The sequence below is a fragment of the Balaenoptera borealis genome, assembly GCF_965194805.1.
Source record: "Balaenoptera borealis genome assembly, chromosome: 6".
NCBI classification, from domain to species: Eukaryota; Metazoa; Chordata; class Mammalia; order Artiodactyla; family Balaenopteridae; genus Balaenoptera; species Balaenoptera borealis.
This window is the reverse complement of record NC_138863.1, coordinates 20,067,914-20,095,913: the sequence shown is the minus strand read 5'-3', so window position 1 is coordinate 20,095,913 and position 28,000 is coordinate 20,067,914. Positions and strand designations below refer to the sequence as shown.

The 28,000-nt window shown below is 39.2% G+C and overlaps 1 long non-coding RNA gene across 1 annotated transcript in view; it reads left to right on the top strand.

The window, feature by feature from the left end:
• The window catches only part of LOC309631371, a 107,675-nt gene that overhangs the window by 57,424 nt on the left and 22,251 nt on the right, over positions 1 to 28,000 (top strand). The window contains exon 6 of the long non-coding RNA XR_014246220.1: positions 3 to 27,975. This is a non-coding gene — a long non-coding RNA (uncharacterized lncRNA). The remainder of the gene's footprint in view (positions 1 to 2; positions 27,976 to 28,000) is intronic.

The window sequence follows — 28,000 nt, the reverse complement described above, 5'->3', positions numbered from 1 at the left end:
AGGGCTTTTAGGGCTAAGGACGGTCCCATTGAGAAGATTTCCAGAATTCAAGTCTTACCAAGGAGAAAGACAAAGAGGAAAGTGAGGTGAGTTTTGCAAAGCCCTTTCTCCCTTCACTGAAGGAGAAAAGCTCCATTCCTGGGGAAGGTGGTGGGCAGGGCATTGCAATACACCAGCCTCATTGTGTGTACATGTGTGAGGCTGCCATTTTGTCCTTTACTTTGAATACATATCAAAGCCAGGTCCCAGCTACGTAGAGGACAGTGTGTGTATGTGTGTTGCAAGGGTGGGGGCAGAGAGAGGACAGCATATACCACCAACATTCATGAATTCACTTAAGTTATTGAACACTTATCATGGGGTATGCACTGGGCTACTTCTTGGAGATAAACAAATATAACACAACACCCCTGACCTTTGGAAGTTCAGGGTGTAAATCAGAATCCTTCTCTCTATAACAGAAAACTGAAAGTTAGACTTACTGAGTCCAATCACAATAACGTTTGTATTTTCGGGAAGAGTCCATGGCTTTGAATCTGAATGGGAGCCAAACAAACCCACCAGCTGCATGCTTACTATGCTCAGACTTCTGGTCCAAATTCAAATACAACCTGGGAATAGCTGCCTATGAGGAGCAGTAATGCTGAACCAGGGTGTCTTGGTTTACAGCTGGCGCTTGGTGGTTGGGAGAAATCATGGATTTTGGCTCTTGTGGTATTTGCTCTCTTGAGCGCATATGATGTTACGACAATCAACAGAATCTTTATGACAGACATAAATAGTAGTAAGAGATTTATATTTTTGTTGGTATAATTTTATTTCATTTTCATTTTTAAGCCTCTTCTGGTTTGGGCCTTATGATGACTTGGTGCTGGGCCCAGATCATGTTTCACTAAGGGTTTACTTTGGGAATTAGGGATTGTTCCTTCACCCCACTAGGAGAATTAAACCCTTCTCACAGGAAGCATGGGTCTAGAAAAATCTATTCTGCAAATGTGACTGACCATATCCTATGTAAAAAGTGTTGTTCTTGATATAGGTAAGTGAACACCTGCTGCCTGTGGGTCCCTTTTGTTGGAGTCTACTGTTTTTCTTGGTCTGAGCAGGACTCCATGGAGGGGTGTGGGTCCCCTTAAACCAAGAGGCCAGCCTTCACACCAAGAGTGGTGTTCTATGTGCAACTGTAGGATCCCAGAATATCAGTAGTGGGTGGAAACACAGGGGTGACCTGAGTTAGGGCTTCTCACTTTACCTATGCAGAGATTAGTTTAGTGGTACAGCAGACTCCAGAACCCAGGCTTTATGACCACTAACCCAGGATTCCTTCCACTCAGCCATAGACCATGGGGTGATGTTCTACTTTGCTCTCCCTTGGACCCAGATTAGTGTTGACCTTCAAAGGATTAAGAGGGAAAATAACAGCAACAAAACCTGAGTGAAAGGAAAACTGAGATTTTGAGAATAAAGAAGTGATTGACAATTTTAAGGGATAATTTAATGTCTCTTGCCTGTATAATATATCCCCTGAAAACAAAACAAACAGATTTACTTTGGAACTTCATTCCTGGAGACTAGCTGAGGGACTACGCCATCTGCGAAATTACCCACCAACTCCTTAACCACCATCCATGCAGGGGCTTTGGGATGGATCTCCTTTATTCTCCTTAACTTCCTGCAGGGCCCAGGGTAGGAGTATCAGCAAAAGGATGTTTCTGGTAAAAACCGAGTGGGTCAAATATTCAAAAGACCTTCCAAGAAGGCTGTCCTCTCTGTTCTCTGACAAATTTGGGTTTTCTACACCTTTCACCACTGTCATTCTTCCTTTCATAAAAATAAGCTCCATATTTAATTTCATACATAATTAAATTTAATTTTCCATATATGATTAATATATAATGAATGCCACGAGTATATGATTTCAGAGGAGTGGATGGCTTTATGACCAATAAAGTTAGATGTTGCCAGTGAGTGAGTCCTCAAAATTCCCTCTTCCCTTTCCTCTACGGCAGAAACACTTTATCTTTTCATTCAGCTGAAAGCAAAGGTTGTGGTATGAATCTGTGACTCCTTAAAGTTTATTTCGGACCTGGGTACTCAGAAAGATAGTCATGTTCATAAAGTGTGCCTGCCATGTACTGACAGAGTACATGACAGAAGCATAAGGTCCATGTCTATATTATAACCTCCTGAATACCCTTCCTAATTCTCCCTATATGGGTTCTCCTCACCCTGATCAGGAGTTTCCAAATGAGGCAAGATGAAGTTTCTTTTGCCGACCCCATATAGCAAAACATGGGGTTTTTGAAAGAGAGCCCTAGGCTGGTCCTTAGAGGAGAAGATCAGGCACTGTTGGTGGTCCTGAGGGCCAGCTGGGGGATGAGGGGCCATCAGTGGCCTGATCGATGTAGGCAGGTTGCAAGGGGCAAAGAAAGGATGGTGCTAAGTAGTCTCTGTGGTATTTGACACTCTCTGTCCATGGTATAACATGGCCTTTCTGCAACAGCCAAGTAAACTATGCTCCTGGTGACTCAGCATGGTCCCAGATGGAAGATTTTCATTGGTTGCAAATCTGCTTCATTACACTCTACTGGGGGTTCCAACCTCAATCCATGGGCTCAAGTGTGAAAGTAATATTGTACCTCTATTTCTCATAAATTAAATTCAATTATTACCCTGGGGTGTCAGGAATTCAATCTTAGTTTTCACCCCCAACCCTCATTCGAAAACAGGGCTGAGTTTTTAGAATCTCACAGAGGACCCACTTCTTGAAGAAGCACCTGTGGGCCTCAGTGGGCTGTCCACTCTCTCGTGGCAGAGATGTCTACTATTGTGCCATTGTGCTGTCTTCATGCCCTCCTTTCTGCTACTTTCATGTTGTGCTTGGAGCCATGGAGGGAACTCCTGGTAGGGCTGTGAATGTCAGACTGAAGACACATCACCCTGTGCAACCCTTGATTGTTTCTCCAAGATCCTCCCACCCCTTCACACGTTACCAGGAGCTGCCCCCTGACCTTACTTTTAACCCCCTCCCCCCTGCCCTAAAGAATCCCATTGCAGGCAAGTCAATCCCTTTCTCTCTCTCCACATTTCTCTCCATGGTCTTTTCCCCTGTCATCAAACCCAAGTCTCTTCAGTGAATCTATAATAATTCTCCAGAAGCAGCAAGCATAAAACCTGCTGTGTACCTGAGAGGTGGGAGGATAAATAAGAAATCATGGTGGAAAAGTAAATTAGAAACCAAAAACTGCCCCAGCTACCACTTAGAATAATCAGAGATTGGGACACAGCATGATCTCCTCCTCCCTTCCTTCCTTTCTTCCCTCTTTTCTTTCTGTTCTCCTGAGGTCTTGCTGACCATTGAGGGCAGGCCATCATGACTGCCCACCCCACATTCTCTGGGTCCAACAACCCAGCCAGCTCAGGGTTTGATTGCACAGCTCGGAGTCCTGTGCCAGGCGCTTCCTTCAGATGCATTGAATCTGACCAGAGCTCCTCCAGCCAGCTCAGCGGCTGAAATCTTTGTCTCCCCCAGTGCTTATTTCATTGTTTATTTGGTCATGAACACCTTCAGATGGCCTGATCTCTCTGGACCATGGCCATCCTCCTTACTTCCTCCACTAACACTCTTCACCTAGTTCCTTAAGTTGAAACTTCTGATTCAGATTTTTCTAAGGGGAGAAGGACTGTCAGGTGACGCAATGAGCTTCCTGCTATTGGGTCACCATCTACCCAGGACCTAATGGAATCTATTTCTAAATGGACACAAAATCGGATTCTGAGGCCTCTAAATGCCCTAGTCTCCAAACATTTTTTTTTTAATGGGTGAAATTTTATTTATTTATTTATATTATTGAAATGTGATTGAGGTACAGTATTATGTTAGTTTCTGGTGCACTACATAGTGATTTGACATTTACATACATTATGAAATGATCACCGTGATAAGTCTAGTAACCATCTGTCCCATACAAAGTTATTACAACGTTATTGACCATATTCCTTATGCTATATATTATGTCCCTGTGGTTTGTTTATTTTATAACTGGAGATTTGTACCTCTTAATCCCCTTCACTTATCTTACCCCCTTCACTCCCATCCCCTCTGGCAATCACCCATTTGTTTTCTGTATCTATGTGTCAGTTTTCGTTCTGTTTTGTTTGTTTTATTTTTTAGATTTCACACAGAAGTGAGATCACATGGTAATTGTCTTTCTCTGACATATTTCACTTAGCATAATACCCTCTAGATCCATCCATGTTGTCACAAATGTCAAGATTTCTTTTTTCTTTCTTTCTTACTTTTTTTTTTCTTTTGGCTGAGTAATAGTCCATTGTATATATATACACCAGATCTTCTTTATCCAGTCATCTATTGATGGACACTTTAGGTTGCTCTTTTTTGACATCAGTCTTAGTAATATTTTTTTAGATCTATCTCTTGGGCAAGGGAAACAAAAGCAAAAATAAATAAATGGGACCAAATCCAACTAAAAAACTTTTGCACAGCAAAGGAAACTATCAAAAAGTGAAAAGGCAGCCTACTGAATGGGAGAAAATATTTGTAAATGATATATTTGCTTAACAGTTAATATCCAAAATATACATAGAACTCATGCAACTCAACATCAAAAAAAAAAAAAAAAGAGGCTATATCTTAATAGGTCTGCTGGTTATGTGTACACATTTGCTAGAAATCACTGAACTATGCTCTCAAGGTCTGTGCATTTCACTGTATGCAAATTATACCAGATAAAAATTATAATAAGGGAGTAACAGGTACATGGAAGTGGTCATATAAAATAAACAGGTATTGAAAAGTTTAAAAAAATGAGCAGAGGACCTGAATAGACATTTTTTCCAAAGAAGACAGATGGCCAATAGACACATGAAAAGATGTTCAACATCACTAAACATCTGGGAAATGCAAATAAAACCCACAATGAGATATAACTTCACACCTGTCAGAATGACTATCATCAAAAAGACAACAAAATAATAAGTGTTGGTAAGGATATGGAGAAATGGAAACCCTTCTGCACTGTTGGTGGGAATGTAAATTGGTGCAGCCGCTATGGAAAACAGTATGGAGTTCCCTCAAAAAATTAAAAATAGAACTACCATACAATCCAACAATTTCACTTCTGGGTGTTTATCCAAAGGAAACAAAACCCTAATTCAAAAAGATATATGCAAGCCAAGATATGGAAGCAACTCAGTCTCTAAACTTTTGATAGTCATTCAGGAACTGCCTGGAGTCAAGTATTGGTTCTACCATTTACTAACTCTGACCTTGAACAAGTTAACATACCCCTTTGAGACAACTTCATCCAGAGTGTAGGGGTACTAATCATCCCCACCTTAGAGGATTGTTGGGGAGATTTGATGAGATATTACATGTGAAGCACATAGACCATTGCCTGGCATATAATAAGCTCTCAGTAAAGTTATTTACATCTACCCTTGCCTTTCCCTTACTAATATGCTGAGCAGGGATGGCCTATCAGCAGTACAGGGTTTATGGAGTAATTTCAAGGTTCTTAAAACACAGGGTGATGTGAATGCCTTGCTGAAGATGGACATTCCAGTAGATCTTTCTTCCCAGCCTTAATGCCTGGTCCCTCTTGATCTCATTCATCCACGGGCTTCCCCAGGGAAGATGATGGTACCATCAATATCTTTTCTGAGAAAGGATTTCCATAGGGAGAATGGGGAAGAGGAATTATATTAGTTTCCTACATCTGCTGTAACAAGTTACTGCAAACTGGGTGGTTTAAAAACAACAGAGATGTATTCCCTCACAGTTCTGAAGGCTTGAAGTTCAAAATCAAAGTGTTGGCAGGGCCATGCTCTCTCTGAATGTTCTAGGGGAGGATCCTCCCTTGCCTCTTCATAGCTCTGATGGTTGCTGACAATCCTTGGCATTCCTTAGATCAAACTGTTACTCTTTTTTTCTTTTTGACTCTCATTTTTTTGTGGACAGTAATAAAAATTGGGATCTTGCAGATATTTTTTAGTTTGGGATAATTTTGTGCATCACTCCAATGCCAATTGTGCATTTGTCCATTAGGAAGTGGGCAAGAAGAAATTGTAGGGCTTCTATTCTATAGAATTGATGGTGGTATTGGAACGGGGTAGCTGCAAAATTGACCTACTGCTTTGGGGACTGCTGCCTTGTTGCCAGGCATGGTGCATTCTCCCAACTTATTTTTCAGTCTGATTCATTCCTTGGCTCATTTCATGGTATTATCTGACTACTGAGATTTGGCTCATGACTTCCTCTCTTTGTATTCCTACATTTTCTCTCCCAATTTGGTATTCATCTTACTCATCTTATTCTAATCACTCAGGGTCAGAGAACGTAGCAATCTCTCTTTCATCCACCAGGGATGTGGATATTCACTGGGAGCAATATTGGGCAGGTGTTCAAAATCTGATGAGGAAAGTTTGAGCTAACTGGCATTGTCCAACTGCCAAAGTGAGAATGGCTTGCAGTCCACACAAAAGTTTCCATTCAAGGATTTTGATAGACAGCTCACCACCAATGGAATGCCGAAAGACTGGTCAAGGACAAATGGCTGCCAGCTATAGAGGGTGAGAGTGGTGGGAGAAATACTGCACTGATTCTGTCAAAGTCACTGTTTGCCTTTATTCCAGGATTTAGTTTTCTATCCCTCAATCCTGATGGACAGGAAGCAGGACATTGGAGTTCCAGTCTATCAGACTCTTCTTTCTCTTTTCCTATTCTTGTTCTTAACCTGATTTTTCTTTTCATAATGCCTGTTTTGTAAATAGTAAGATTTATCTGGCTTTATTCACATATATGGGTGTTTATATATGTGTGAGTGTTTCTCCTGAACTCTGTCTTTCCTCATTAATACTCTGCCTGTTTAAGATGCTCACAGTCTCTTAGAGTTGGGTGGACTTGTATTTGGCCTTAAACTCTGGGCATCTGCTGAAGATGGTCCTCATCTGACCCTTTCTGAATGATTATAGCCTAATCAATCAGATTAAGTAAGTGGCTATTATTCCTCATCTCCATTATCAACCTTTCAGCTGTGATGAGAAAACCCATGGCATTAAACCTTCAAATCCCAAGAAGGTGGTTCCTCTCTCTCCACCATTCACTCAGTAGGACTGACTGGAACCTATTGACTACATGGCCTGGACTTTGTAGTACAGATGCAGTATGGAAGCACATCTCTCTGGTTCCATTCTGACCAGCTCTCTTAGCATAGTTTGTCCAGAGTGGACACTACTGCTGTCGTAACTACCAGCAGCCCCTCTAATGCCACCATGGCACATAAGGAAACCTCATGTCAGTCTTTCAGCATCTTCTCATTGGGCTGGGTGCAAGATGATGAGCAAGCTACAGTGTGACCACATTTTCTTCTTTTTCCTTCCCTTTTTTCCACCCTACTGTTTCCTCTGCTCTCAGATAACTCACTGTTTAGGCTTCATGAAGTTCTCATTTTTATTCCTGTTCACCTCTGACAGTCTCTATTGTACTTGGGTTGAAAATGCAGTACCTACTGGCTAGAGATGACGGCTCTGAATGTATTTTACTATTAATGACACTCTGGGGGACCATCAGGAAGATCTCTCTGTCCTTCCCCCTGATATATCGGAAATTATGGTACAGTGTACCCTAAAAGATGGTGCATGATATCACCCAAGATGTAGACAGAAGGCAGGAACCATGGGAGGCATGGATCTATAGGCAAGAGAAATGGGTGAATTGACAAAGCTGCAAGTCCTCTAAATTTTCTGTAATGACTCTTACAGCTCTTCAATTTCTTGAGCCTTTGAAGACGGCCATTTTAACTCTTCTAGGTTGATGACCTCTTGGTGTTCCTGACAGCTCAGATCCATCTCAACTGAGATGGGAGTCCAAAACCACATGTTGATTGAGAAGCTGCATGACACTTCTACCAATGGTGCTTCCTGGTTTTCCTTAAATACCATTTGGGCATTCATTGAGATTAGGGAGCCAGGTGTTTCTGCACAGCTCCATACTCTTCCCCACATCCAGTCTTTCTGTTCTGTTTCCCAATTGGGGTAAATACACTGTCCCGACCTGTACTTCAGTCGAAAGCCTGCTCTTAGAGTCCAAATGTATGTGCCTGTATTCATACAGATACATATGCATGCCAACAACCATATCACCAGTCACTGATCTCAGCTGGATTTTACTCTCACTTTTGAATGAACAGAATTATAATTCCATGCCTTTACCTCTATCTCTCTGACTGGAAACCAACTGATACCTTTATTAGTGTGATTCTCTATGCTTGTGTAGAGAGGAAAATTCAGATATCCTCACCCCGACTCTATGAACAATTCCCAGTCTTCCTAACCCTCCAGCTGTAGGTTGGCTGGCTTTCTCTAATTGTCATGGTCTCCTTGAGCAAATTATGGATTAAGAGGACTTGGTGGAGTCTGTATATAAAGTTTTTTAAATGAGAAAACTACAGTTAAGGGGGTTATAAACAGTATTTGTATTCTAGAGTGGAAAAAAGAATTTGATCATAGGTCCGCAGTGCTCTCGTTCACTTGTTTTAGCAGGAACACATTTTGTAAAACTCAATTTTTCAGACACAAGGTGGGTACCTACTTCCCATTCCAGCATTCCTACCTCCTAAGCCAATGAGGTACCACTATGCTGACGTCTTTAACTGATATTTAGAATTCTGTTCAGCGATATAACTTGGATGTATCTTTAAACAATGCCTTTCTCCAAATATTCATTTACTTAAATATCCAATATCCAAAAAGTTGCTGTTCATTTTCGGGGAAATGCGAATCTTTTTGTCTCAGCAGTTTCTCATGGGAGACCAAGTTATTGCAGTAAGAACAGGAACATCTATGTTCATCTGATGCAGGAAAAAAGAACCTGAATAGGAGGTGGCAAGGGAGGTCCTCAACCTGGCCCAGGTCTGGTGTCATTTAAGATAGAATAAGCCAGAGTTTGACAAATATCCTGTGGCCCACAGCTATTGTGCTCAGATCCAAGACTTGGGGTGGGGAGGGTGGCTGTGGGGATCCATGGAGCTTCCTGTGAAGGAAATGGACATTGCTACAGAATGACTTATCGTTTTGCTTTACTTGCACCTCTGGTTCCTTAGGAAAACACTTCCTTTAGCCAATTTTAGGGAAAATCAGGTTCCTCATGGAGATTTAAGCACTCAGGAACCAGAACAAGTGCAGCCACAGGGAAGACAGGCCAGGCCATAACCATTTGGCAAGTTATTTCATGAGCAGAAGTCCTATTCCTGTCATACCCTCAATTTCTATTGCAGAAATAAATATATCAGTTCTACACTGCAACAAAAATGGGATCTTCTGGCTATGATTTGCTTGACACAAAAAGTTTTGAGCATGTGTCAGAAAGCAAACTAAAGTTTTTTTTTTTTTCTTCAGCAATATTTCCATGTGTGTAGCAGGACTCCAAACAGTGTAAAGCTTCAAGAGAGTAACTTTTATAGGTGTCCTTCTTTTGCTTAACAAGTACCTCCATCGCCATTAGAGAGTATTTTTTGAGAAAAGAGAAAATTGATTAGTGAGGACATACTCTACTCAGTACCTCTGGAAATATCTGATCATCCCTGCACAAGGAATGGAATAAAAATGTTAACACACTTAACTTTTATGAATGCTATGCATCCCCCGCTATCTGTAATCTCAATCTAGATAGATGTCATGTCCTGTAGCAGAGATTTATGTATGTGTTTTATATCCCATGACACCAGGGAAAGTCATCCTACCTATGCCTCCATTCAAGTGAGAGGGTGCATGAGTGAGACAGAGAGAAAGGGGGTACAGATGGAGAAAGACAGAGACAGAGATCAGTGATATACCAGCTGCATTGATATTGAAATAAACACCAATAATCACCAAACATCCCTGCAGATAATTGAGCCAGCTGCTCCAGTGTAGGATGGAGCTGTGTTTCATTCATCTTGCTCTCCTCCACAGCACCTAACACAATGTATATTGTTTAAACAGCTGCACGATAAATGTCAAATGTTGAATGAAATCCCTTAGGAAAAAAAACAGGCTGATTGGTGGATGGGTGGAGGGGTGCTGGGAGAAGACTACTGGTGAGCTGGCAAATACACTCAGAGGAAGGAGGATCAGTAGAGTGACTTTTAGCTCCGTCCTTCCTTTTCCACCCGTGCGCAGTACAGGGGTGTCCAAATTATTTCAGCAATAGGTCCTTCCCCTTTCATTCAAACTATCAATGGAGATGCATTCTCTGTTGTTCCCTTATCCCATCTCCACAGTAGGAGCTCTTAGGATAAGATAGGAAACCCAATAAAGAGCCCAACAAAGCTTGGAAAGGTGGAGGGAACCACAGGGGCCCAAAAATCTCATGGATTGACAGATGATCTCACCATCCATTTTCCTTTAATTGTTAGGGTCCTCCAACCAAGTACACCCTATGGTTAGGGGGAGGATGGCGTGTAGAGGAGCTTGGGAGCAAGGGGTGGGAGGGAGAGAGAGAGGAGGAAGGAGGGAGAGAGAGAGAGAAAGAAAGAAGAGAGACTCTGACGTAATAGACAAGCCTGAAAAAGCACTTAACATCAGAAATACATCAAAAATAAGAATAGGTTCCCAGACCACGTCTGGGTTATAGGCTGATGTCATTTGAAGACATCTCATTGGTTCCACTTAAAAGCCATCTCCTTTCTTCACTCTCTCATTCCCTGAAGTGCCTTCACATCTATCGTTAACACTTCGCATGGCTGCTCCTAGCCATGTTCGCCATATGATTCAGACCAGTTTAACTAAGTCCTTTCTTATGCATTTAACCTTTCACCTCTACCCTTTGGACAGTACTTTATCTATCATGACACCAGAGACCAGGACTTTAATTCTTGTTGAAGTTATGAATAAACAGCTTAGACATCACTTAACATCTAAGATACCCCCACTCCCATCTAATCTCACTCCATCCATCTAATCTTATTTGTCCCAGCTTTTCTGCTCAAACTCTGTATCTCCTTCCTCCCCAATATCCTGCTGCAGATCAGTCCTTTAGTAGCTCTTCCCATCTTCAATGTCCTTTTAATTTCCCCTGTCAAAGCCCTCACACCAGTTTAGGCCCTGCTCAATTCTACTTTGCTCCTTAAAGTTTGCAAGATCTGTCTGTCCTCAAATAGTGTTCTCTTCTCCTTGTTCCTGTGCACTTGTAGTTGCTAATACTCATTGGCACTTAATCACCCATAGCCATGCCTTATTACCTGCTTTATGCTTGTAATTAGCCCTGCCTTCTTAACTCAGTCACCACCTCCCTCGGGCCAAGGGTTAAAACCTACATTCACATCTAAAATTCATTACACCCAGCATCGCCCAAGCCCTTGACAGATGAGCAATAAATCCACTAGAAATAGGTCACCCATTTTCTTGCACAGAGGATAGCTTGACAAGCTCATTCATGGAAGTTCAAGTCATTTGGACTAACCTGGTTAAAACACAGGTGTGAGACACTCAGATAGCCATATAAAGAAAGAATCATAGCCAGTGTTCCTGACAGCTCAGAATGTAGGAAAAATGGACCAGCAAGAAACAACTGACAGGGTGTGGGGATCAGGCACCTTCCTAACAGAAGAGGAAGCATTAAAAATTGGTAGACAAGGGACTTCCCTGGCGGTCCAGTGGTTAGGACTCCACGCTTCCACTGCTGGGAGCCCAGGTTCAATTCCTGGTCGGGGAACTAAGATTCCTCAAGTGGCTTGGGCAAAAAAAAAAAAAAAAAAATTTTTTTTAAAAAATTGGTAGACATTTGGAAAGACAGCTGGCACTATCTATTAAAATTTAAAATATGGATAGGCTTTCAACCCTTATTTCATGTCTTAGTGTCTTTCTAGAAATAAACTCATATGAGTACATAGGAGGTACCAGCTAGGGTATTTTCTGCAGCCCCCGTTTTAGAAACAACCTAAAATCCATCATTAGGGTCAACGCTAGATAAGTAATGGAACATTCATATAAGAATGTGCAGTGTAGTTTTTTCTTTTTAATGAAGTAGAGCTTTGTGAAGACATGGCAAAACCTGAGACAAATTAAATACAGAAAACAAAACTGTAGAACAATACATACAGTATGGTATAATTAAAAAAAAATACAAAACCAGCCCTAACTCCCCCATGTTGTCTGTGTACATTTCCACAAACGTAAGTGTACAGAAATGTTTCTAGAAGGATTCACACCAAACAATAACAGTAGTTACATCTGGAGAGAGTTCTGGAAGGAGAGGGATCATGGAGAACTTCAGCTTTATCTGTAGGGTCTTAATTTCTTAGAAGGAAAGTATCTTCACATACGACCTCTGTTCATTAAAAATAAATTAAGCTATAAGAAGAAATCACCTGAGATATCACCTAAGACTGGAAAGTGGGGGCAGATGAAGAGATTTATGCCTGTGGTTTTCCGAATCATAGTCACACCTCTCAGTGGAGTTCATGGCCAAAGTGCAGACATGGGGTGGGTGGGATTAATTGAATGTAGTGGATGTGATGTCATTTGTGACCCTCCCTCCGTGGAAAGAAGCTTAAGTCAGCTTTTCCTGGATTGGGCTCAACATGTGGAGAAGTGGGGAATTTAGGAAGAAAGGAGGCATGTTGGTCAGAATAGAGGATGCCCCCTTCACTCCAGCCAGTTCAAGTTCACATCAGGAACAGAATCTAAGTTCATGACTCGAGGCCAGTGACTCTGGAGTGTGAGTGTGCACAGGATCCCCTGGGGGTTTTGGTTTTGTTTGTTTGTTTGTTTAGCATGAAAAATCCCAAGCTTCACCCACAGGGCTGGTTCTGGTTCACAAGGGCTGGAGTGTGTGTCCTGGGAGCCTGCATTTATAAAATGACCCAGAAGACTCCAATATGGGTAATGTGTCCGTCACACTCTGAGAGCATGTGGAGCAGTGTGAGGATGGCCACCTCTCCTCTCTGCGGCTGCCCACCCCTCCCATTCACGTCATGAGAAACCTTTGTAGTTCTTTCCTGCCAACTGCCCTTTCTCCCACTCCCATCTCCCCATTTTTAAATGTTCAAACAGCCATAAGAATTAAATACTGAATCCCCAGGTAGGCACTGAAGATAGAGGAGGTGGTACGGAGGAAAAGGAGTGGAGAAGGGGAGGTCGGGAGAGAAGCAGGGGCCAAAGGATAAAGACAAGTCAGTTTAGTTCTATCATTGGTTTGAAATGAGAAATTTAGAATAAAAGGTGGCTGCATGGGCTTCAGATACTGACGAGGTAGAGTTTGAAGTTCTGAAATTATGCAACCAGAATCAAAGCTGTTGGCTAAAACTTGTAGGGATAAATTGAAAAGAAAATAAAAGTTACCCATTCCAAGGCTCTGGGCAGAAATATGTTTTGGGCAAATTCAACGTACCAGGTCTTATCCTCGAGGAGAGCTCTGGCTGGTCCTGAGGTAAACAGGCAGAGAAGTGATTACGTTAAGAGTGGCTGACATTTATTGAGCACTTACTCTATGCCAGACAGTGTCCTGAGCATTTAGTCATTTCATTCTATGCAGTAACCCCTGGGGCGGGTATGATTTTTTAATCTCCATTTTACGGATGAATGAAGTAAGAAACAGAGAATTAGGTAACTTTCCCAAACACACAGTTGAGGCAGGATTAAATCCAGGAAGTCTGACTCCAGAGTTCATGACTCATTTATTAAGCTATTATGTTTTAATTAAATATACAAAATCTAGTCATACAGTCATCATAAGGAGCAGAGAAAACAGAGAGGGGGAAAAGGTCAGATGTGGTGAGGAAAGGAGCTATGGAACAGGTGATGTCTCAATTGCATTTTGAAGAATGAATAGGAGTTTTATGGGAAGACACAGCATGCACTGGAAATGGTAGGTTACAAATGCCCAGAAACTGTATGTTGGAGGAACCACAAGAGATCTGTATAAGGAGAATGAGCAAACAGCCTAAGAAAGAGGACAGAAGGTGAGAACTGGGATGGTTGGGTGTGGGGAGAGGAGAACAATGGCAGGAGCAGAGGGTGGAGGACCTGTGCATTGAATAAGTGGTTGGGAATTGGGATTCGGCAGTGGGAAAGGTCTTAGGTGGGGGAGTGAATGATCAGATTTGCTTATTGCTTAATAAAGTGGATGAATAATTAGCTCAGGAAAAGATTAGAGACAGGGAGCTGGTATTTGGAGTCTATATCAATACAGGCCAGGACAAGTGGACCTCTGGAGAATTAGGGAAAACAAATAACAGGCCTTTCTAACTTTCAAGTTTTTCTTGAGCTAGCCAGTTTTATGCACTAAGTGTTTCCTTCACTTAGTCATTATAGACCCAGCAAATGGAGTGACCTGTAGACATTCCAAAAGGATAAGAACTCACTTGTCAGAGAGGACTCATTGGAAGGCTTACTGCTTTCATCTTTAGCGACACTCAGCACCCTATGGGAGCTGGGGGCAAACCCTTTACATTTTGCAACGGGAATAATCAATAAGTAGCTGTGCCTTTCTTTGTATCCTGAGCTCTTGGACTCAACTTAACTTCAATAGAGACGGATCTAGAAAATGGAAATGTTGTCAGTTAAGGAAGGAAATGGACCGCCTGAGGGCAGGAGAAATGATCCTTTCCCTATGGCACGCCTGTTGTGTATACGAGGCACTGAGCTTCAGAGTTGTAAAGTAACCACCTCTTCATTTATCTAATCAAGATTTCATAATTTGCAGAGAGTGTTCACATGCATGATCTCATCTGAGTTGGGTGGAAGCTGCCATTCGCACCTCTGTCATCGGGACCAAAATACCTTGTGACTTCACTCAGCAGCTGGCTGAGGGGTGTGAAGAGCTCAGCTGCACAGGTGGCTGAAATAGTCAGGAGTGGGGAGGGGGCCCTGGAACTGTCTCTTGTGTTCTGGGGGAAGAGGAAGCAACTATCACTAGTGAGTGGGGGAAAGAAAGTGAGCAAAGCCTGGGAAACTCTCAAGTGGAAAACTCACTGGGGCTTCTTACACCACTCATATGGTGCATCTCCTGAAGCCATATCCATTTGAGATGGAAGGGGAGGGAAAGGAACTCCAGATCCTGGAGCTCTTTTGGGAAGAAAGTTGATATTCTGCCTCCATAAAGAGTTTTGATACTTAACAAATTCACAGTAGTTTTTTAGCCTGATCTGATTACTCCTGCTGTTTTCATTCTAGTTTGATTTCATCTTCAAGGTAGCATCCTTTAAAAAGAAAAAGCTGAATTATTAAGTTCTCCCAAACCCCTTTTCTAGGGAAATATTCATATATGATACCTCATGGTGATGTGCTACAACTAGGAGCTGGAGATGAAAGTGAAGAACAAAAAAAGAGATTAGAATATGAGCCCGTTGAGGGCAAGGAGGGTCCATAATCACCTTGGGATTCATCACCCAGAGTCCAGCACCCAGCACATTTTTGCTTAATACATATGTGTCATATGGAAAATGAATGAATGAAGAGAGCAAAGGGGGTGGGGGGGGAAGAGGATCAGGAGTTAGAGAACACATATATTGTATATTTAAGCTCATAATACCTTTCTTTCAAAAAGTTGCCACTCTCCAAATGGATTATCACCTTCATCACCCTTAATTCTACAAATGCAATCCACACAATGGGGGAGAATAAGACAACAACAAACCCAATATAACACAGTCCCATCTCTGAATACCCAAACCAGGACTAGGAACCACACAAACAAATGCACCCTTTGCTCACATTCTTTGGCCTTCAGAAGTTGAGTGCCAATCTCCATCTGTCCATATGCCTTCTTAGTGTGAGAGATGTATTACTGTCAAGAGGAACCTTCCCGTAGTTCTCAGTGAAGAGGAATCAGGATCAATTTATCTCCACTGACTCGAGGGTGTAATCAAAATGACTGGTTCTTCTCAGGGCAAGTCAGGATGGGATTGAGACAGCAGGGGGCATGCCCTTGAAGAAGTGACCCCTGCATGGGTAAAGGTGGCACTACAAGATCATTGTGACTTCTTCCATCTCTGAATTCTGGTTTAGAATTCTTGGAGCACTGTCCCCAGAGAACATCAGCAAGGCTTAAAACATCTAGGGAACTCATTTTACAAAGGGCTCTCAAAATCTGAAGCACATTCCTTTGAATTTCTTTACTGGTGGAATGTCTTTATTCCTTTTGGGTGTAGTTTAATTTTTTTTTGAGAAAAAAAGTCAAGTCATTCAGAACCAAAGTTGGTGAATAACATCAATGTCTGGGCTGTGAGTTGCACTTTTGTGCAAAAAGTGTGTGTGTGTGTGCATGTGCATTTCACACTCATTTCATATTCTAATGAAAGATTTAGAAAGATTCAAAAAATGGATTACACCATAAAGCCAAGGAAAAAATATGTGTCGAACTTCCCATGTGAGATTGAAGAGTGACATTTGGAAGAATGCATTATTAAAAGCAAAATTAGTCTCATGACCCAAGTATAAGCACAAGAGCACATGGGTGACTACAGTATTAATTATTTTGCACACTTAATGCAGTGTAGGTAACTAGCAGCTTTCAGAAATTGACAACCACACTGCTCTTGAATGTGCCTGAGTCATTCTTCTTTTCCAGATACCATCAGGTCTGCCAGGATAAGTCCACCAACACTGAGTCTTTCCCTTCTGCATGTTCCAAATATATATATTTTGTGAAAGCCCTAAAGAAACTATTAAGGATTCATGAGGAGAGCCACAACAAGTATAATTTCTTCAGCAGTCTTTTCTCCCTGCCCTCTTCACATCCTATTTTCTCTTCTCTGAGGAGTGCCAGAAGAGGTTAGATTATTATTATTATATTAAATAATAATTCCTGACTCTCAGTTCTTGCTTTTTGTCCATCTTGGATATAGAACTGTGTTTGCTCAGGGAAAATGGGTCACAGATTGCTAAACTAGTTCCTCACCGTGCAGTGGTTAAGAGCTGTTTGTTTTTCAAATACCTTAATTGTATGGTCTACCAGAGAAGAGCAGCACTGGAAATTATACCTCTGGACTAAATGCAACCAGATGGGCAAAAACAACAAGGCGTTTGAAAAAGATAAATGCCCCACGATCCCCCTGTGGTTGGTTTTATCGCCAGTTAATGTTATAATGGCTTCTTTTGGAGCAGGGGGATGTTCCCCAGGGCTAGGAGTGATCCCTCAGCAAAAGCCAGGCAGTCTTCAGAGGGAAGGATTCTCTTTGCCGCCTATTTGGATAGAATTGGAGTAAATGTTTTGGTTTGGGGGCTAGAGTAATGGGTGGAGCTGATGGGAGGGTGGAATTCTAAGCCCAAGAGCAGCAACACATCTTTCTTTGTTTTATATTTCTTATTGGTTTTAATTTTGCCGTGCCTTTTGCTGAATATAAAGCAAGAGTTTTAGTCTGGAGTTGGTGACTGGAACTGAGGATGTGGAAAGCATGGTGTTAAATGATCTGGTTGGTTACCTGCAGGTTAAAGTTGCAGAAGCCAGAGTTGCTATTGGAAGAATATCCCATGTTGGGTGAGAGTCATGTGGGCTTATCAATGGACTCAGGGTGAGACTGATCCCTGGATCCCTGCTCTTCTTCCCAGGACCATAATGTCCAGGCAAAACCCAGCCCTTGTGGGCATGCCTTAAAATCTAGTCAAACAAGCTGCTGGACTGTTTTCAGGCCATAAGTAACTATATACCATTTATCATAAAATAAACATATTGGATTCATGTTTGGACAGTGATGGAGATGTGGGAGAAAGTCCAGAAAGAAATGTAGATTAAAGACCTCATTGACCCTCTTCTTATGAGACATCTGTGATTTTCTGGGATTGGTTGAAAGGTCTCATCATTTTGGTAAAGAATTATCCCTCTCCCACTCCATCTCCATCTCTTCCACCATTGCCACCAACAGGAGTCCTTAAAAATGGAGAACAAGGACTTTAAGGTTCTCTAAGTATCTGTGTTATAAAAGAGAAAATAGATGAGTTGAAAGAGTGAAGCCTGGGATGTCCTGAGGCTTGAGGAAGCCGATAGAGTTCAAATAAAATGATCAAGTAATTAACATTTCTTCCTCTTTCCTTCTAGAAGAGTTTCAGCTATGACCTTTGAGTATCTATGGCTATACAATTTAGTAGTCACAAGTCTCCAGTGATTATTCCATGTAAACTTCTCATTTCCTTCATAAGGTCTTTTCCTTTCCCTGAAATCTCCCTTGAAATCCTTGCTCATGAGTTCTCCTCTACCAGAAAACATCAAGTATGTACTTTAAATATCTCTAGTTGATTATATGTCAATTAAATATTAATAAACCTGTTTAAAAAGAACCCTCTGACTTTCTTATTGGTCTTATTTTTGGTTGCAGTCCTTTAACATTTTTTAACTTTTAAAAAATTACGTAAAATGTATATGCAATGAAATATACATCACTTTGCTATAAAATTTGATGAGTTTTGGTAAATGTATACATCCATATAGCTACCATTCCAGTCAATATTCAGAACATTTCAATCACCTTCAACATTTTCCTCATGCCCCTCCAATAAACCCTGCATCCCATAAGAAAACACCTTTGATTTCTATCACCATGTATGTTAATTTTGCCTCTTTTTACATGTCAGAAAATTTATTATTAATTATATAGTATTTTACTGTTTTCAGCTCATCCTCTCACATTCAACTTAATAGTTTTTAAATTTATTCCTGTTGCTGTAGTTTTTTTTTTATTGCTACATAGTATACAACTGTGTGAATATCCCACAATTTGTTTATTCCTTCTCCTGGTGGTGGACATTTGGAATGACTCTAGTTTTTGGATGAGATGAACAAAGCAGACGTGAACATCCTCATACAAGTCTTTTTTGCAGATGCATGCTTTATTTTCTCTTGGATGAATATATAAAAGTGGAACTGCTGGGTCATAGGGAAGATGTACAGTTAACTTTATTTTTAACCAAGATATAATTTTCAAACCATAAAATTCATACTTTTAAATGAGTTATTCAGTAGTTTTTATTTAGTATATTTACAAGGTTGTGTAATGATCACCACTGTCTAATTTGGAATATTTTCATCACCCCCAAAATAATCCCATACCTATTATCAGTAGTCCCCATTCCTTCTTCCCTCAGTCCCTGACAACTACTAATTTACTTTCTGTCCCTATGTGTTTGCCTTTTCTGGACATGCCATATAAATGGAATAACACAATATGTGCCCTTTTGTGTCTGGCATCTTTCACTTAGTATAATGTTTTCAAGATTCAACCATGTTGTAACATGTATAAACACTTCATTCATTTTACAGCTGAATAAGATTCCAGTGCATGGATACACCATATTTTGTTTATTCATTCATCAGTTAATGAACATTTGGGTTGTTTCCACTTTTGGGCTATTTTGAGGTGGACTGCAATGAATATTTATCTACAAGTTTCTGTGTGAATCTATTTGTTCAGTTCTTTTGGATATATAACTAGGAGTGGTATTGCTGGACCATAAGGTAACTCTATGTTTAACTTTTTGAGGAAATGCCAAACTGTTTTCCAAAGCAGCTATACCATTTTACATTCCTCCAGCAATGTATGAGGGCTCCAATATTTTGGTTATAGCCAACCCAGAGGGTGTGAAATAAAATTTTATTACGGTTTTGATTTGTATTTCTCTAATGACTAATGATATTAAGCAACCTTTTACATGTTTATTGGCCTTTTATAAATCTTCTTTGAAGACGTGTCTATTCAAATACTTAACCCACTTTTAATTAGGTTATTTGCTTTTCTGTTGTTGTAAGAGTACTTTATATATTCTGAATACTAGTCTCATCAGATACGTGATTTGCAAAACTTTCTCCCCATCTATGGATCATATTTTCGTTTTCTTGGAAGTATCCTTTGAAACAGGATTTTGAAGTCCAGTTTATCTATTTTTTTCTTTTATTGCTTGTGCTTTTGGTGTCATATATAAGTAATTACTGCCTAATCCAAGGTAATGAAGATTTATATTTATAAGTAAATATACTTATATTTTCTTTAAAACATATTTTTTAGCTCTTACATTTAAGTTTTTTATTCATTTTGAATTAATTTTTGGATATGTTGTGAGACAGAGGTCCAGATTTATTTTTTTGCATGTGGATATCCAGTTGTCCCAACACCATTTGTTGAAAAGACTATTCTTTCCCCCATTGAATTGTTTTTTGTACACTTGTGGAAAACCAATTGACCATAAATGTATGGCTTTATTTCTGAACTCTTAAATTTATTTCATTATTTATATGTCAACACTTATGCCACTGACACACAGTCTTGATTACTGTAGATATTGATATGTAGTAATTTTTTAAATTGGGAAGTGTGAGTCTTCCAATTTTGTTCTTTTTCTAGATTGTTTTGGTTATTCTGAGTCTCTTGTATTTCCATGTGAATTTTAGGATTTGCTTGTCTATTTCAACAAAAAGGGACCTGGGATTTTGAAAGGGATTATATAGTATCTATAGATCAACTTGGGGAACATTGCCCTCTTAACAGTATTGTCTTCCAATACAGGAACATAGATATCTTTTCACTAATTTAGATCATCTTTAATCTTGCAGTGATGTTTTGTAGTTTTCGATGTACGAGTATTGTACTTATTTTGTTACATATATTCTTTTTTTAATTAATTAATTAATTTTTTTGGCTGCATTGGGTCTTGGTTGCTGTGCACAGGTTTTCTCTAGTTGTGGCGAGCAGGGGCTACTCTTCATTGTGGTGTGTGGGCTTCTCATTGCGGTGGCCTCTCTTGTTGCAGAGCACGGGCTCTAGACATGCAGGCTCAGTAGTTGAGGCTCACAGGCTCTAGGCATGCGGGCTTCAGTAGTTGTGGCACATGGGTTTAGTTGCTCCACAGCATGTGGGATCTTCCCGGACCAGGGATCAAACCGGTGTCCCCTGCATTGGCAGATGGATTCTTAACCACTGTGCCACCAGGGAAGTGCCCTGTTACATATATTCTTAAGGATTTAATTTTTATAATGCTACCATGAATGGAATCATTTTCTTAATTTTATTTTCATATTGTTTATTGCCAGTGTATAGCAATGCAATTGATTTTTGTATACTGATCTTATATCATGCAATCTTTTGGAGTCAATTACCTCTAATAATTTTTTGTTCACCTTTTGTGAACTAATTCTATAATTTTTTGTGTATGTGAATTTCTTAGAATTTTCTAAGTATAACATCGTGTTGTCTGGAAATATAGTTTTACTTTGTTCCAGTCTAAATGTTTTTTTCTTTCTTTCTTTCTTTCTTTCTTTTTTTTTTTTTTTTTTTTTTTTTGATTAACTTTCCTGGCCAGAACTTCCTGTGCATTGTTAACAGAGGTAGCAAGAATGGACAACCTTGTCTTGTTCCTGATCTGAGGAGGAAATCCTCCATATTTCACTCTTAGTGTGATGTAATCTTAATGTTCTCCTAGATGCTCTTGATCAATTGAGTAAGTTCCCTTTTATCCCTAGTTTAAGTGTTTGTATCATGAAGTTGTTGGATTTTGTCAAATGATTTTTTTTTCATTTATTTACCTGATATGAGATTTTTGTGCTTTATTCTATTAATATCATGTGTTACATTTATTGATTTTCATATGTTGAACAAAACTTGAATTTGGGGCATAAATCAGATTTCATCATAGTGTATAATATATTGAATTCTTGGTTGAAAGGTTTTTCTTTCAATACTTTGAATATGTCATCACATTGACTTTTGGCCTCCATGGTTTCTAATGAGAAACCAGTTGTTAATTATACTGAAGATAACTTGTTCATGATGAGTCACTTCTCTCCTCCTCTTTTCGGTATTCTCTCTTTGGTTGTGGCTTTCAACAGTTTAATTATGTCTTGGTGTGGCTCTCTTTCTGTTTATCCTGCTTGGAGTTCATCAAGTTTCTTGAATGTGTACATTAATATTTTTCATCAAATTTGAAGGATTTTGGCCATGATTTCTTAAAAAATTATATCTGCCCCTTTCTCTCTACCTTCTCCTTCTGGGGTTCATATTATTACTGGTGTCTCACAGGTCTCTGAGTCTCTGTTTATTTTTCTTCATTCTTTTTTCTTTCTGTTCTTTAGACTGGATAATCTCAATTGACCTATCTTCAAGTTTCTGATTCTGTGTTCTGCCTGCTCAGATAGACTGCTGAGGCCATCTAGTAAATTTTTTATTTCAGTTTTTTTACTGTTCTAACTCATAATTTCTATTTGGCTCTATTTTTTTTATAATTTCCATCTCTTTATTAATATTCTTAATCAATATTAAGTTCTTTAATTTTCTAAAAAGATGGTTTCCTTTAGGTTTTTTGGACATATTTCACACAGCTGAAATAAAGTCTTTGTCTAGTAATTCTAATATCTGTACTTCTTCAGGGACAATTTTTATTAATTGACTTTTCTTCTGTATGGACCACAATTTCTTATTTCTTTGCATGCCTCATAATTTTTTTTTGTTGAAAACTGGATATTTTAAATAACATAACATGACACCTCTGAAAATCAGATTCTTCCCTCTCCTGAGGGTTTGTTTTTGTTGCTATATGTCATTTTTTGTTTGTGTATTACCTTTTGTGAACTAATTCTATAAAACCTATATTCTTCTCATGTGTGGCCACAAAAGTCTCTATTCAGTTATGTTAGTGGTCAGCTAATGATTAGACAGATTTATTTAAATGTCTGGAACCAATGAGCCTCCCAGTGTTTGCCAAGATGCTCTGCATGCATATTGGGTTATGCCTTCCATACACAGCCTGGCAGATTGCACCTCTGCCTCAACCTGTACTTCCTGCAGGCTCAGAGCCTCAAGGTCAGCCAGATGTGAGAGCTTATGGCCTTCTCATGTCTTTCCTGAGCATGCACACAGCCCTTGGCATGTGCACAGCTGCACACATACATTCAGATTTCTAGATTCACAGGAATATATCAGAGGTTTTCAAAGCCCCATAAGCACATCTCATTCCCCAGATTTTTCTTTTAAACTTTTGACTTAGCCTATTGTTTGCCCCAACTGTTATCCACTACCTCAGGCAATCACAAAGATAAATAATTGGTTCTAACTGTTTTCAACAAACATCCTTGGGGAAAGGCTTTTTGTAACGGAGAAGCTCCAAGTCAAGTCAAATACACTTAACCTTGCAAGTGGGATCTTCCAGGGAACCACCAGGGCACATAATGATACTTCTTTGGGAATTAGGTTTGAAGGAATTCTAACTGTACTGCCCTCTCTGGTAGCTGCCAGGCTGCTGGTCTTTACAGAGAGTGTGGGGTGTTCATCTTCCTGGCTACTGTGGTGCTAGAGAGACAAAGATGGGAAAATGGCAAGTTAAAACAGGATAAACCTCATTGTTCTTACCAGGATTTATCTATTTTTCATGAATAAAAGCTCATCAGATTGCTCCAAGTATTTGGTCAATTTCCAGAGTTAAAAAAGTTGATTCTGACAATCTTTGAAAGTTTTCTCACTGCCTTTATGGAGGAGAGATTTTTCAGAGGTCCTTAACACTGTTACTTTTTCTACATCTCTCTCTGCACGTTTAATTTTATGAGAAATGTCCAACCATTTTTTCAAGTGGATGTGCCATTTTACGCTTCCACCAGTAATGTATGGGTGTTCTGGTGTCTCCACATCCTCACCAAGATTTGCTGTGGTCAGTATGTTTTAATTTATTCTTAAGTTATTTTCCCATTTTTATTGGGTGGTTTGTATTTCAATTCTGTTGTAAAATTTCTTTATATGTTCTGAATGAGTCTTTTATCGGATATATGCGTTGCAGATATTTTCTCCCACTTTCTTTTATTAATAATGACTTTTGATGTGCAGAGGTCTTTTGTTGGTGGTGTGTCATGAAATTCAATTGATTATTTTTTCCTTTATAGTTTGACTTTTTTGTGTTCTCTCTAAAACATTATTGCTTACCCAGAGGTTACAAAGATATTCTACTATGTTTCTTTCCAGAAACTTTACAGTTTTAGTTTTTATATTTAAGCCTATGATCCAACTCAAATACTTTTGTGTGTGTTGTGAGGTAAGTGTAGTAGTTCACTGTTTTCCACGTATTTGTTTATTTGTCTCACCACCATGTTTTTGAAAACACTATTCTTTCTTCATTAAATTTCCTTGGTACTTTGTCAAATATCAATTGACATATGTGTGTTGGTCTATTTCTGTGCTCTCTAATCACTTTTTTTTTTACCATTTTTAAAGTCTTTATTTAATTTGTTACAATATTTCTTGTTTTATGTTTTGGTTTTTTGGCTGCAAGGCATGTGGGATCTTAGCTCCCTGGCCAGGGATTGAACTCCCACCCCTGGCATTGGAAGGCAAAGTCTTAACTACTGGACCACCAGGGAAGTCCCCTCTAATCACTTTTATTGATCGAGTTGTCCATCCTTACATCAATATACACTGTGTTAATTACCAAATCTATGCAATAAGTCCTGTAATAACGTTATGTTAGTTACCTAACTTTGTCTTTTTTTTTTTTCAAGTTTTTTAGCTATTCTAGCTATTGGCATTTTATATATATATATATATATATATTTGCAAGGATATACATATATTTGCAAGGATATATGTACAGGATATATATATATATATATATATATATATATATATATATATCCTGCAAACTTGCTAAATTTACTTATTAATTCTGGTACTTGTTTTATAGATTCCTTAGGGTATTTTTTAAAATTTAAACAGTTCTATCGCCTGCAAATAAAGATGGTTTTACTTCTTTCTTTTCCATCTGTATGTTTTAACTTCCATTTCTTGCCTTATTATACTAGCTTGGACCTTCAGTATAATATTGAATAAAAACGGCTATAGCAGACATTATTGCCTTGTTTCCGATCTCATGGAGAAAACATACAATATTTCATAATTGATATGGTATTAGTAGCAGAAGTGTTTATTTTCTCTGTTCTTTGGGGTTTTTTTGCCTTATTTGGGAATATTGGGTGGGGCGTGCTCTTTATTAGGTTAAAGAAATTCCCTCTTTTCCTAGTTTTCTGAGAGTTGTATTTTTCAATCATAAATAACTAATAAATTTTTTTCAAATAATTTTTCTTTGCATCTATTGAGATGTAATTTGTTTTTCTTTGTTTTGTTAATGTAGTGAATTTGAATGCTAAACCAACCTTGCCTTTCTAGGATAAAGAGCACTTCTTATTTTTGTATATTGCTCAATTTGAATTGCTTATTTTAAATTTAATTTGCCATTTTCAAGGATTTTTGTGTCTATGTTGAAGGTGGGAGGATAGTGGTCAGTAATTTTCATTTCTATCAAAGTCTTTGACACTTTTGACAGTTTTGATATGAGTTACACTACTCTCATAAAACAAATTAGAAAGTATTTCCCTTTATCTATTTTCTGAAATAGTTTGTGTGCTACTGATACTATTTCTTTCTTAAATTTTTGATAGAATTCACCAGTAAAAGAATCTGGGTCTGGGAATTTTTTGGTGGAAATTGTCTTATTATGAATTCAATTTTTTTCATAGACAAAGAGCTATTCAAAATTTCTGTTTCTCTTTTTGTCATTTTTAGTAAGATATATTTTTAAAGATACTTGTCCTTTTAAGTTGTAAAATTATTGGCATACATTTGTTCATTATATTCTTATTGTCCTTTTTATGTTTGTAACATCTGTAGGGTGTCATCTCTTTCATTCCTGATTTTAGTAATTTGTGGGTTTTTTCCCTTCATCAGTTTTGTCAAAGGTTTACCAATTTCACTAATATCTTAAAAGAACATACTTTTTGCTTTGATTATTTTATCTATTGTTTGTGTGTTATTTATTTCATTTATTTTTGCTTTCACTGAATGCAAGAGTCCCATATCTTAGTTGGTTCATGGCCTAGACCAGTGGTTCCCAACTTTTTTGGCACCAAGGACCGGTTTCACAGAAGACAATTTTTCCATGGACGGTGGGGGGGTCGGGTGGGGGATGGTTCAGGTGGTAATGCGAGCCATGGGGAGCGATAGGGAGCAGCAAATGAAGCTTGGTTCACTCACCTGCCCACTGCTCAACTCCTGCTGTGTGGCCCGGTTCCTAACAGGCCACAGATTGGTACCGGTCTGCAGCCCAGGAGTTGGGGACCCCTGGTCTAGAGAACCCTAAATGATTCTCCAGGATAAACTTTGTGTTCCACTCAATGCAATTATACCTCAGTTCATCATTCTGAATCTTTTTTGTTTGTCACTTTCTTTGGTTTAGGACTTAGAGAAGCAATGCAGTGTGGTGGAAAGTCTGCTGATCTTGGATCCCAACATCCCAAAACTGTTATCTAACCTTCCTAATCCACAATTTTTTTCATATGTAAAGTAGGATAATAGTGATTACATAAAATTTAAGTGAAGTGCCTGGAACATAGTGGTTATTCTGTAATGGTTGACCTCGGGGCCAGAGATGTCTCTCATTGTTTATGCAACCTATTTACCAATAGCTTTTATTTAACATGTAACCTGATTATACAAACTTCAGTTACATCTAATCTATGATGGGAATAATTCCCAAGATGAAATGCTTTCCAAAGGTGTTTATAAATATTCTTTATTACTTATCTTTCTCTAAATGCCATCTGGAGGATGCTTAAGGAAACTATACTGAGAGTTTAATAAACATCAGCCTGCATTTCAAAATGAATCTGTCTTCTTTTTGTTTAATTTTTGTGAAAATCTCTTTCCTCGGGAAAACTGCTCTCTGCAAGCTAGCTGGATCAGTCAGCTCTTCACCTCCAAACTTAGTAGAGCAAAATAATAACTACCTTTTAACTAAATTGTGGTCCAGTAATTTAAGTTAAGCTCAACTAGGTGTTCTTCTGCTGGTCTTAGGTGGGTTTACTATGGATTTTCAGTCAGCTGTTGGTCAGCTAAGTAAGTCTGCTTCTGGGGTTTGGCTGATTGTTGACTGGGGTAGTGAGGAAGATTGTGCTGCTCGTTTCTTACCTTCCAGCAGGGTAACCCAGACTTGTTCGTACAGAAGCTCTGGATTCTAAGAGAGCAAGCTCCTGTATGCAAATTCTTATCAAGCTTCTGTTGTATCACATTTGCTAATGTCTCATTGGGGAAAACAGGTCACCTGGCCAATCTTGATTTAAAGCGGTGAAGAATGGACTCTACCATTTGATGGGAATTGACTGCAAAGAATTTTGGCCATTTTTTATCATCTACTGCATTAGTTCTGGATGCAGTAGGAGGAACATGAGGCCAGGAAGGAGGTGTTTCTCACCAGTAGCTCCAGGATGTTTAAAAAAAAGAAAAGGAAAAAAAAAAGGCATACCATGTCCCAGGATGGTTGGGACACACCTTACAACAACATCCAGTTAAGGCTTTAATCTGTGAAGAGCTTTCCTGGCAAATCAACAAATACATTCCACTTAGAGACTGCTAGAAAGGCATTTGATTATCCAGATAGCAGAAATATAAACTTTTCTTTGTTATCTTTCCCCTGCTCTTCTTCCTCTTTCCCTCAACCACCCTACTCTCCAAACCATTTGATGTCTTTTATAAAAACCTGCCACTGACTGTCCTGGACATGGTCCCTGTAAATGGTTAGGAAAAGTGCCAAATACCTGCTGCTTTATCTAAAATGGGGCATGAGGCTCATAAGCCCCAAAAATAAGATCAAAGATATCTGACAGGCCAGGCTAAATTCTCTAATCCAATTTTAGATCCTCTGAGGGTGAGCCCACAGCCTGATTGCAAGTGTACATACTTGAACACTCACTGCACCTCTGGCCATGAGTACCTTCAAATACACACAAATTGAAACATATAAAGAGTTATTTCAGCAAATATCCTGTAGAGGATGGGGTGAGGGTAGATTAACAGAAGGGAAGTAAAAGGAGATGTTTTCTCTAGTACCACAGTGTCACATATCCTTCTGTCACAGAGACACTGAGGCAAATTGCCTTGCTAGCCTTTGTGCTTACTCCCCCAGTATTTCTCTTCAACCTCATCTCATCATTATCAGAAGTTCTATCAGTCAACTACTGTGTAATAAATCTCAGCCAAATCCA